Consider the following 13,183-nt stretch of genomic DNA (forward strand, 5'->3'; position numbering starts at 1 on the left):
AACCACCTTTTAAAAAGCACAACGAGGAATCCTAAGATAAGTGATGGTCATTTGAAGATTGACACCTCCATCTTAGAAATCACTTGAGGTATCCTAAGACAAGTGATGGTCATTTGAAGATTGACACCTCCATCACTTCTGAACCTTCGAAGACATTTAAATCTAAAGACAGTAGCTCCCAGATAACACGGATGTCTCCACAAAATTCCTGGGCATTTAGTTATTTAGTTTATAAAAATTCAATAGCTAGAAAATAATTAACAAATCGAAGCCATTTAATTCGTCACCTAACACAATTGTACTAAATTAGTTAAATCACAATTAAAATTCAAATAACAACAAAAATAAATTACAGTAACATAGGATATAAAGTACCGATATCACTTTTAAAATATAATGCCAAGTATTCTGAAAATATGAGACAAGTATATAAAAAAAACAGGCTAAAATGTCGAAGACTTCGTTTGTAATTTGGAAATGTCGCCTCAATGAGAAACTAACCTATGCTCTGACAGATGTACGACAAAAACAGACAAAATTAACTACGACCAGCTGTTCAGTGTATGCTACAATCGTCTAACATCATTTTTCAAACCAAGCATATGATACAATATAACCTCGAACGGTAAAGAAGTGAAAATTAGTCAAACAAAACACTTTTACACAGTTTGATACAAAAACATGTATAAATAACCTCCAGATTATTGCAACAAATAGTGGACTATCCCATCTAGGCTCTTATAAACCTAGAGTGTGAAAAATAGGAGTGACAATGTAAATAGGGACAGGCCAGATACACAGTAGATCATAGGCTGTGGTGTTAAAAGTCGTTGTGAAACACGAGATGAAACCTCGTCGCTGAAGCTATTGGAGTTTTGTTCCTCTAGAGTTGTGGACGGATGTAAGTAATTTAAACTTAACGCTTTTAAACATACAGGGTGTTCCCGAAAGGTGTCACAAATTTCTGTGGGTAATAGTACTCACTATTTCAAACATAAAATGTCATATAAACATAGGTCGAAAAATGTCTCGTTTAGCCGCTAGCCGCCATTTTGTATTTTTTATTAAAAAAATAGTTAAGCTAAAGAAGCCAAATACGTCACATAGGTTTGAATTGATGAGAGACAATTAAAAAATAATTGTGTTAAGGAAACAGGATTTTTTCGGACATTTGCGTTCAGCGAAAAAAAATCAGTAACACTACGTTTCGAGATCTGCAATCTGATCTCCTCTTCAGGTAAATAACTGACCTAACACATAATTACAAACTAGGTTAAAATAAACAAATCATACTAGAGCGTTTTGGCACGCCAAGACAGGAATCACAACCACCAACCATGTTGTGTGTCAACTTCACTAACTCTAAAACATGCACTTAATAATAAACTAAACATAAAAAGTATTATTAAAACTGAACTACAGAATACAATCACAATACGTCTGCATTCGTCGACCGACCACCTACAACCGCGGCAAATATATGTAATAAAGTGAGAGCTCCACTTACGTGAGAGTAAATACTGTACGTACTAATGTGTCCACATGGCATCACTGCATAATCATTTAATTCGATTGTTCCAAAACGTTTAATAGTTTTCATGTGAGGAGTATAAGAACTCATTATGCAGAATAATGTGAACGATGTGTGTAACCCTGTAGATGACTTGCACAAATTGTGAGGATTTATTTAACGATAATAGGATGTAAAACATCACGTATTTTTAATCACGTAAAAACACTGATGTAATACTGAGAGGATAAGGTACCCAAAGGGTTAAGATTCCTTTTAGGTTCAATTAACTCAATAACTATAGAGGACATCGTCATCTTATTATTCCAATATTCCAGACGATGTGAAATATTTGTAAAGACATCTGAAATGGCCTTGAGCTTTATCCCGTATGACCTGTTTTTAACCTCAAATACTGCTACGTCCACACTTTTTGTTGCAGAATTATTGGTAGTGTCTCATTTTAAAGATAAGAAAAATACACATCCAGACGCTTTTTTTGTTTTTCTTGTAGAGTGTATACTTTTTTTTAGTATACAATAAAGTAAAAGATGTTTAAAATCTAAAATAGCAGCGGGATGCATTAACAGTATATCTAAAATGAAAGTTCGGTACTTTCTCATTAAACAGAGGCCACTTATTCAAAGCACGCTGCGGCTGATGTGGTTTAGGTTTATGTTTACTAACCTAACCTAACACCCAACCTAACCTAGTCTAACATAACCCCTAACCTAATCCATAACATAACCCCTAAACTAGCTTAACCCCAAACCTACCACCTAACCCTCTTACCTAACCTAACACTAACCTACATACCTAATATAACATAGCATCTAACCTAACACCTATCCTAGGTTAGCCTAACCTAACCCCCAACCCAACCCAATCTAACAGTTAGTATATATTGTGTAACTGCCCACCCACAATTGCTAAATATCGTTAATCAGTAGCCTCCGTTTAATCAGAAAGTACCGAAAGTTCTACAAACTCCGACCCATAAGAGCATAAGTGTTTAAGTTTAGCATTGCTCTTATAGGGATAGAATCTGATAGTACATCCAGCTTTTAATGTTGGGGTTATGGTGAAACTTCTGTTAGTCATAAGCAGTTTCCTGTCTGTCTTTATACTTCCAAACATTAAGTCCAGTTTTGGATGATTTAGTAATATTATAAACCCTTTCTGTTCATGTCCTAGGCGATTCCTCTATTTCAATGGTGAGAGGGGATAGCCTGTATAGATGGTAGCTTTTATAGATCACACATAAAATTGGTAGAAGTCAATTTATTGACTAAAGAAATCAATTATGTTTTTACATAAGTCCATAACTTGATCGAGTGGGCACCAGTGTAGGTCGTCCCATCGTTCTGAGAGTTGGCGCAGCAGGAGGAGCAGGAACATCTCCATCGTGACGCGAGGGTCTGCCCTTGTTGTGGGGTATTAGGAGATGTTGTGGCTGAAGCTCCGACGTGTAGTACGAAAATCTAACTTTGCTGCTCCTTTTCTACTTTCCTTCAGGCAATTGGGTTTAAAGTTGTTGTTGAAAGAGTCGGCTACGTAGGATTAGCCTCTTCCTTCAAGCTTCGATGTGAAGTACGAAAATCGAACTTTGCTGCTCCTTTTCTACTTTCCTTCAGGCAATTGGGTTTAAAGTTGTTCTTAGAAGAGTTGGCTACGTAGGGTTAGCCTCTTCCTCCTTTTTGTCAGTCACTTGCTTTCAAAAACTGTTTTGTTTTGCTCCAAAATTAGGCGCTAGAAATCGTGGCTAACTCTCATCAAATAACACTTGAAGACAATCGTATCCTTGGAAATAAATTAAAAGACAACAAATATTTTATAATTAATATTCATTGGTTTCCATGGATTTGCTGATTGTAGAGCGAAAACGCAAAAGTTTGGATCCACAAGAAATGAGGAAAGACCTAATAATGTTATAATGCTATTGAAATATTCAAGACCACCGCCTGAATAATTCACATATTAAGAGAGTTCGGAATAGGGAAAAAGAATACCAGTGGAGTGTTAAACTATTTCGGCCCCCCCCCCCGAATCTACCACCCTGCTACCCGGCCATTCTTTTATGATCCCTCCATCATATTAACGTTTTGTACGATATATTTTTATATTTGTAATAGTATCCACTTCATAACGATCACGCCAAGTCAACACAGATAATTTAGTTTTACCACAAGTACGAGTACACTATCCACTTGTTATGTATGGAAAGTGGAGAGTAAATTGAAGTAAAAACCGAGAAAAGTGGCTTTCAAATAAATTAATAACTTTCTATCATATCCACAGGAAAGCGTACAATGGTCGACACATTTAAGCGTTTTCTACGTGTTTGTACCAATGTAAATATGGTTCAATCGTTTAACTGAGGTAGAATAGTTTCTTGAAATGTGTCTAGTCATACACCTAAATACATCAAACCACGCCTTCTGACATTGTCAGTAAATTTGCATTTACTCATCGCAGTAAAAGAGTAGTAGTGGAATTGAAGGTAATCTGTATAGCAGTAGTGATAGCTGTCGATATCTGAAATGAAATGAAATAAAATTAAAAATTGTTTATTTAAACAGGCAAAGTTAGGGCCTCATGGCCCTTTCTATATATCTGGACAAGCTGCACAGTTTTGCTCATGAGATATTGCTTGTGATGTTATTTTGTTAATAAAGCCTAGAGATAGTACAGTGTTGTAATAGCTATGGCATGTTCTTGGTGTAAAACGGCGCGTTCAAAGTTTGCCAAATCAATGTAATACAAATAAATTATTTAATTGTTTTCATATGCAAATTTAATCAACTAGGTAGGTGGCTTTTTGTCGTTATTGTTACTTAACCACCTAAAATCGTTAATGTGAAATTAAACCAATTAAGGCAACTTCCTGCTGAATTAATATTTTACTTTTAAAATCTTTGTACCACTACCATTTTGTAACGGATAAAGCTTCTGAAGTTTGGTTTGCGACATACTCCTTCGCTTGACTAGCTCCTTAAAATGATGAGCATATCAACGTGTGCTTACATTAAAAATTTTCTACTGACTCCTCGTGGAGAAGAATAGCAGGACACTGAATACACCTTAAAGTAGGTGTTTGTGAACAGTAATCATGTGTGAAGCTTTCTTGCTTCTTCTGACAAGGTTACAGTAAAATTAGGCCATTCTTGAACTTACGCACAAGACCAGTAATGGCATTTTCGAGCGCCGCCATTTTGTTTAGGATAAACATATTGAGGTATAATTTGCGGTTCTAATGCGGTATAATGGTCTTCCTTTAAAAAAGATGTTCCGCCGAATCCTAACGGGCCATCCCTCTAAGGTGGTGAAGAGTTGCTGATTGCATAAAAAAGTTCAAATGTATGCCCTCTGTCACAGTACATAGTTTTTTATTTGTACGTTTAAGAGTACAGAAGTTACTAAAAGCATTTTCAGAACTCCTGTATAAAATATACTACATTTCCAAACAATTTAAATTGTTGTTAAAGTTTTAGTGTTGACAAGAGTCAATTTACAGTTTGTTTACCACATTTTCAGTTACATGGCCCATTTCAGTGATTATCAAGCTATTTTCACTTTTTATTATATTAATCCACAGTTCACAGTTTAAATATGTTTATTTATTAACAGTTTTTTTTATTTGATACATGATCCCATGTGCCTGACACAGCACGTGCGGAATTCTGAAAAAAACAAGCATCTTTAATAACAATTTTTTATACGGCTACTATACGGTGCAATACTCCCAGGAAAAGTCTACTCCTAAAACTAATTAATTGCTTGTTTATAATTTTGCATTCGGTACTAGTTTCAGTAAATTAATTAGAAATTATTTTAACTAATTTCTTAGTACCTAATGTTTTTTAATTTATGTTTAATAGACATAACTAGTAAATTTATTTGGATATGATAAATAAACACCTCTTAACAATATTAAGGACATTGCAAGTTTTTACTAGTTATTTAAACATTGAAATCTTAGTAAACGCTAAATTGTGTTTTGTACAAGATTAGGCAGTCACCAATTTTGGTGATTTCAAAAATGTGTATCCTATATTATCATCCAAGGTAGAGGCGATATTTAATTTTCCTAATTGCAGGAATAGACATTTTTTCTCTGCTTCATTAGACTGTTTTTTTCATTATACACTGCTGGGGGTCTGGGAAGTGCAATTCGTTGTTTGAAGTTTGTTTTTAAAGATGGAAGGATTGTGAAGGGAGGATGTGTTAGGTTAGTTATTTACCTGAAGAAGAGATCAGATTGCAGATCTCGAAACGTGGTGTTACTGATTTCTTTTTATTATTGAACGATGTCAAATGTCCGCAAAAATCCTGTATAAGTAACTTAGAACGCATTATACACACTGAACAATGCTTTCGGTCATGGTTAAACAGATTTCGGGAAAAGAGAAGACACCAGCATATGCCTACAGCATGATGCTAAATACGATCATCACGAGTTCTGTAGGAGCTTGAGGCTTATGCACGACGATACACACTGTATCATTTGCTGCAAGAGCAGCTAAAACCTTCCTGTTGCGCACACACAAAGGAACCCTGAATTGGGGTTCTTTTGAAAATCTTACATCATGTAAATTACAGTTATATAATATTGTATGATTTTTTTGATTAGCTATTGATTAAATGATACAAATTATTTCGCAAATATCCACAAAAAAGACATTTCAACCAATATAATAAAATATAGACAATGAGGAAAAACATAACCTTAAACGGCACACAGGGGTGCATTGGACTTCAAGATAAATAAGTTGTTTATTACTCAGCTTACAGCTGGTCACTATGGCAGCCAATGATGGGGTTTGAAGACTAGTGCTGCCAAATGAAATTACATGGGTACCAAAATTTCCCGCGAAAAACGTAAACTGAGAAATATGAAAAATAAATTTATGTGGGGTCCTGTGGACCCCAGTGTGCTCTTTAAGGGTTGACCGTCAGGGCAAAGAGAAAATTGTTGAGTAAACAAAGTTGTAAAACAAAACGAGAACATTTTATAATATTTTATCGTATGGCATAATAACACATGTGATAAAACACATGTTTGTTGGGTTGGTAAGACTTCGTTACGCTCTGTCGGCTTCTCCGTACTCCGTTGTGTTGGTATATTGCTTAATTAATACATAATTTCCACGTCACACAGTAATTACTGTCAATTAGAAAGTACTTAACCTCAGGTTTGCAGAAGAAGCTCGAGTACGGCCCAGCTAATCGATTTGAAATAACCGTTACAACTAAGGTTATTCACTTATATTTTATGGAGTAACCGTTATGGAACATAATTTTCTTGTAACAGTTTGATCGTAACGTCTTGCGGCACATTGAGTTTTCTGACTCCTCATTTTATTCCGTGTATCACCCTTCTCCCTGCCATAGTTTTCACCCAATTATCTCCGTTCCATCTTTTATCAATTTCAGCTAATCTTTGGTCTTCTTTTTTTTTGTTCCGATTTACTCTCATGGACAGTCTTTACTCTTATGTTCCTTATTCCTCCTTAAATGTAATAATAGTGTAACTACTTCAAATTTTTCATACATCTCGTTGAAAGTTGAGTTTCAAGGCTTGTTTTAAGAACCCACTCATTCTTGCTCACTTTTTCACAGTGCAGTCAGATTTCATAGTCATTACCATAGTGTAATTGTCCCTTGTTAAATTGAGGGAACGTTCTTGTATGATCGTGACACAGTCTTCTGCAATGGAATCTCCACATCGGTCAGCGCTAAGGGTGAGATTTCAGACCCTCTGGAGATTGGAGATGTTTGGCCATTCAATACATATTTTTACTCTCCTGATACTACACACTAAAAGTACGCCACCATACCACGTGTAACGTGACAGACTTCGCTGCATGCAAAGTTTCAAGTCTATACCACATTTCAATCTCGAGATATCCTGCGGACAGACGGAATAGGCAGATAGAAGAGAAAAACTGGCAGTCTACTTAGTGAAAGGCTTCGATAACGCTCACGAAGATTCTATGGGTGGACATGCACCTTTATCGAACTGGTTCGTGAAGAAAAGTGAAATGAAATATGTATTTATTTTTACTGTGGATTTAGGATTCTTGTCTATGGAATTTCATGCACAATTTAAAGACACAGAGTTGAAACCATTCTTTGTTTATTTTATTATTGACGATGGAAGGGTTGAAAGGATAACAGGATTTCGGAAATTCGCCATCGTTATAAGTTATAAAATGTATAATATGTACAACGTTTCGAGGATTGGAATCTATCCGCTTCGTCAGGTGGCGGGACGAAGTGATTAGTTCCCGGGACTTGCATCCTGTGCAGTGACAACGCCTGGACGTGGCTCTAATCAGCTTTTAAGTAGTTTGAACTCTTTTCTTTCCCTTCTTTACTTCTTTATGTTCGTTATTGTTTTATGTATAAATACTTCCATCACCTGTCATAAACATATTTGCAAATAAAATAAAATAAATCAATTTGAAGATAAAATGTAACTATTTCAAAATACAGTCAATATGTAAAAAATCATTGAATAAACGATCGAATAAGCCCAAGGTAGAAAATAAATTATTGTAAAAATTGAATATAGGATCAAGACTACAGTTGCCCACAGAACTTAGCTAAAAACACAAAAATGTTGATCCCAAGTAGAGGCCTGCTCCCCTCTTACCCAAGCGAGTCACGGATTTATAAATGGTATTAGTGTGGCACGGTGGAAGCAAATGCTTGCCGGTAATTACAAGACGCAGCGGTCAGACAGCAGAGAGCGCTGCCTCATATGGCATTGCTTGTAGAGTGGTGTACTATGTTACAGTGTGGTGTGGGATGGTGTGGCGCGACGGGAACAAGTGCTTGCCGGTAATTACAAGACGCAGCGGTCAGACAGCATGGAGCGGTGCCTCATATGGCATTGCTTGTAGAGTGGTGTGTTATGTTACAGTGTGGTGTGGGATGGTGTGGCGCGACGGAAGCAAGTGCTTGCCGGTAGTTACAAGACGCAGCGGTCAGACAGCAGAGAGCGGTGCCTCATATGGCATTGCTTGTAGAGTGGTGTGCTATGTTACAGTGTGGTGTGGGATGGTGTGGCGCGACGACGGAGCAAGTGCTTGCCGGTAATTACAAGACGCAGCGGTCAGACAGCATAGAGCGGTGCCTCATATGGCATTGCTTGTAGAGTGGTGTGCTATGTTACAGTGTGGTGTGGGATGGTGTGGCGCGACGAGCAAGTGCTTGTACAAGACGCAGCGGTAGTGAGCGGTGCCTCATATGGCATTGCTTGTAGAGTGGTGTGCTATGTTAAAGTATGGTGTGTGATGGTGTGGCACGACGGGAGCAAGTGCTTGCCGGTAATTACAAGACGCAGCGGTCAGACAGCAGGGAGCGGTGCCTCATATGGCATTGCTTGTATACACGGCCACGGAATTAATCAGTGAAGACATGAGCGTATATCATATATACCAACTGACTTTGCTAGCGCTGCACGACGCTACGTGGCGTGGGCGAACCACGTATTGTAATGGCCTATCCGATTCCGATCGGTGCATGCGCAATCGTTCGTTTGGACAGATGTGTAAACTTCGAAGTTGGTAGCATTTTTATGTAGACTTTTTAAAGGAATAGTACGAGTGAAAACATATGTCGATGCTTGTTACTGTGTTGTATCAAATTACTACATTGTTACATCTTCTGCAATTAAGGAAGTCTTGAATGGAGGAGATGTAACTCCCCAGCAACTACCGCGTCACTGCCTTCTTTTTCAATTCGTTGTTACGGTTTCTGGATGGAATCTAGGAGTGTACTGGCTCTTCTATAGGAAGGCTTTTTATTGAATACGGATGATAAGTGCAATGGATTTTTAATGTTATGTGCTGCAGTGGTGTACGGATCAGTTTTGGCGAGTGTCCATCATATTAAGGACCAACCTAAGTATGTATAAGATTATAATGGTAAATAAATTGAATTTTGTGAGGACATCCTTGCAGGGGTCTGGAGGACCCAAGTATTATTTAAGAGCTCTTGTTGGTCTCTTGTACATCACCATAACTATTCATAACAAAGATTTGTAGCAGTTGCTGCTCAACCTCAGAGTAGCAAAGATTTCTGAGCAGTTTATAAACAAATCTGATAGTTAATTGTTGCTAATGGAATTTGCACACATGAACTGGAATTCAGTTTTCTACCAAGATGCTCGATGTAGAGTTATCAATATTTATTTTTGTCAAAGAATTGACCCAAATACTTTTTTGTTTACTTGATATAATAAGCGGAGGAAATTTGTGATTACACTTAAGTCTGAAAGGACTTTTGCACTGCATCGGGAGTGACAGGATATTCAGGATGGTTAACGTTGGAGGGTAAGAGACGCCTTTTTTCGACGTCACATGTTAAATCTATCGTGAGAAGGGATAATGGCTTCTGTCTTAGTCGGGTCACCTTTGAAAAAATGGGAGGTTAACTCTGTTCCAGCCCCTTTGTCAAAGGGGGCAGAGGTTGCTCCTTCATATTCAGATTTTATGAGATGCTCCTTCACATAAGACTTTCTGAAATGCTCCTTCATATTTAGACTTTCTGTGATATTTAACACTCAGGGAAATCCATCCATTCCAAAATTCATAAACTACGCGTATCGATCTACTCTTCAACTCCGACATCTCGAAATTTTCGATTAGAGATTTGGATGCTCCCGAAGACTCGTTGGGTTGCCCAAATCTAAGTGACTCATTTTACTCTGTACCCAGTGTAGGTTATAAGGCAGGTATAAACCAGTCAGAGGTGAACCCTCTTGGGGTTTCCAAGTACATATTACGATCTACAATGGTAACCTCTGGTAATCCTTTCAGCTGATTGGTAATGTTAATTGTTTATTTTCGTTAAGTAACAAATCATTGAAATGGTGATTGTTGATATGTTGTACAAGTTTACATCTACAGTCAGGCCTTTGTCTTCAGCAAATACCATTGTTTAACAAAAATCTCAATGGAAGTTATGGAGGTACTTTATAAAAAGAATATAGAGGACACTTTATACTTGTTTTACTTCATCAATTATGGTTTCAAACGCTGAATTTATTGATTTGAGAAGGTTTTCTCGTAATGGAGAATTTAGGAAGATTTTGGGAATATTTAGAATAAAGGAAATAGGGCGTCACTTAGATGGTTTACTAGTTGTACCCTTTATATTCAGGATATAATTTTGAAAGCTTTAACCCAGTTGGAAAAAATACTTTGAGTTTTTTCAGGTGCATGATGAGGAGGGTCTTATAATATTTTACTATTGTTTAAGAAATCTCATTTCCACGTACCGCTGCTTTTGATTTCATTTCAACAATTATATTGTTTGTAGCCGATATACATTCCCGACTGAACAATCCCGTTTAACATGCTAACACATGGAGCATCCATGATCAGGTATTTCTTTATCAATAATAAAATAATAATTAGGATTTCTCTGTATTATGAAAAAAAAAAAAAAAAATACTAAGTCTATTCAAGTTCTGAGGCACTGATGTGAGTGTACATTAAGAATTCCGATTTTTCAATACACATTTGACCGTTGTCTTTCATGTATAAAGTTGTTTTCTATGGAAGGACACACTATTTGGGAGTTTCCAGTCCTTGGGAGCTCGCGGCCTTTGCTAGCTTTCCGGGAGCTTTCTCGGTCCCAAAGGCATTTAATAATCTTGCGAGCCAATAAACTGATGAGTCGCACAAGAATATTCTTCCCTATAGTTAAACTACCCAAAATTAATTAATTCACGTGGCTAGCTTTGACGTAAACGGTGTACTGTAGTTCTGAGAAAGGCAAGAGAATTTGTTGCAGAAATCTTGCACGCAGAAATCCGGTGAGTAACCTCAGACGCCGCGCCGGGGCCAGACCGGTCTGCAGGCCGACTGTGGTGACTCACCGAGTACAATCCTAGGGAAACCCTGGCGCTGTCAAATTGTGACCACAGATTCTTTGATTCGTCCTTGGCTGAAAAACCAGAATCATCCACCCTCAAATAGTTGGCAATTATTCAGGTGACCTTTTCCGACCGTCGCTTCGGTTTCGAAAGTGGCTGACGCAGTCAAGAATGCGCAGAATTTGTGAAATATTTTTATTGAGTCCACGTCGCGTAACAGGCTTCGCTGAGCCTGCATGAAAAATTTAGTCTGTATCCCATTTCATTAGGCTACATGTCAAAACATGTCATTTGATTGAACTCAGTTTGTTTATTCAGCGAATTTATTGTTGTCATCATGAATACCCTTAAAAGCAATGTAAAACTACTCATTAAAAATCCAAATAATGAGTGACGTACGCCAAAATCGGAAATGATGTTCCGTATATATAAACGAAGCTTCATGTAAATTTTGAAGTTTATAGGTTAGTTTGTTTTTGAGATACTGTACCGACAGACAGATGTGAAACTTTTCCAGGTTCTTCAGCCAACCGGAAGAGATATTCAAGATGACATCTTCTTAAAGTTTGTCAGTAGTACCATTGACCTCCACCACTACTTCTGGAGCTTTTACTTTAAATGCTCTGCAAGCACAAGATTCTTGGATATTTGAGAGAAGGCACCATGCATCGAAACTGGAGTCTCACCACACAAAGGAGCGGGTACAACATCTGGGCAACCGCATTTTTAGCCACCTGGACTTCAGGTCACCTAGCCAGTTCAAACCATATGTTGGGTGCATCTTCAAGGAGTTCGATTGAAATGTTACTTATTGATTTTCTTACTCTTGCCGAAAATCGTTAATATTGTATATTTTGTTTTTTGAATTTATGAATTTTATCATTATTAGTGACGTTTATATCTGTTTAAGAGAGTATATTATTTATTTTGCTTTAAATTTTGCGTTATGGTTGCTTTTATTTCAGGGTTACTTGATTAATTTATTTTGTGAAATTTAATGTTGAAGAATCACAATGCCGTGAACTCTCATAAAAAATAATACATTGGATCTATGTCAATTTGAAATAGATTCATAAATTGATCTGACACCATCTGTTATTGTACATTTGTATAGTATTGCTCGTTATATAACGAATATATAAACAATGAAATCTTGAAGGCAGTGGCTTCAACGCAATAAACTATACGTAGCGTACCGTTTGCAGTTTGCTAATCCTAATAATATCATAAATGCAAAAGTGCCTTTGTTTGTTTGTTTTGTTATCACGCGTAAAATACTCAAACGATTGTACTGAAATTTCACGTGGACATTTTTGAGGTGCCTGGGATGAATATAGGCCTATGCTTATTTCGAAAACTATCCGAGCTACGGGGCGTGGGACACTGGTCTTTAAAGTAGTGAAAAATCCCGTGTTAGTTTCTAAAGTGTGTCATATTAGTTGAATGAGCCTGTAGAACTTAATCAATATTGGCCATATTGGTCTGAAGAGATCGAATAAGGTCGACGAAGAAGAAGTTAAAAAAGAACAATTCAACAGTTTAAATAGTTTTTCCATAAGAGACACCTAGAGTACAAAGTGTAAAATCTAGTGTAACCCAGATGAATTGGTATTCTAATTATCTCATCAGGTACACAATTGAATGCACGACGATGTTAATGACACGATCTCTAATCTCCTCGGTTGCTCCAGATTCCAGGAGTAAAGTCTGTAACAGCATCAGATTCCAGACGCTGCACTAAGAAGAAGGCGAACCTGAGTTAAACTCAACATTCATATTAAATATAT

At 37.1% G+C, this 13,183-nt stretch overlaps 1 long non-coding RNA gene across 1 annotated transcript; it reads left to right on the forward strand.

Moving 5' to 3' along the window:
• Positions 1-530: 530 nt before the first annotated feature.
• LOC124367121 lies at positions 531-12,488 on the forward strand. Its single transcript, XR_006922865.1, has 2 exons — positions 531-901; positions 11,914-12,488. It is a non-coding gene; the product is annotated as an uncharacterized LOC124367121 (long non-coding RNA).
• Positions 12,489-13,183: the final 695 nt, after the last annotated feature.

Source organism: Homalodisca vitripennis, chromosome 8 (genome assembly GCF_021130785.1).
Source record: "Homalodisca vitripennis isolate AUS2020 chromosome 8, UT_GWSS_2.1, whole genome shotgun sequence".
Taxonomy (NCBI): Eukaryota; Metazoa; Arthropoda; class Insecta; order Hemiptera; family Cicadellidae; genus Homalodisca; species Homalodisca vitripennis.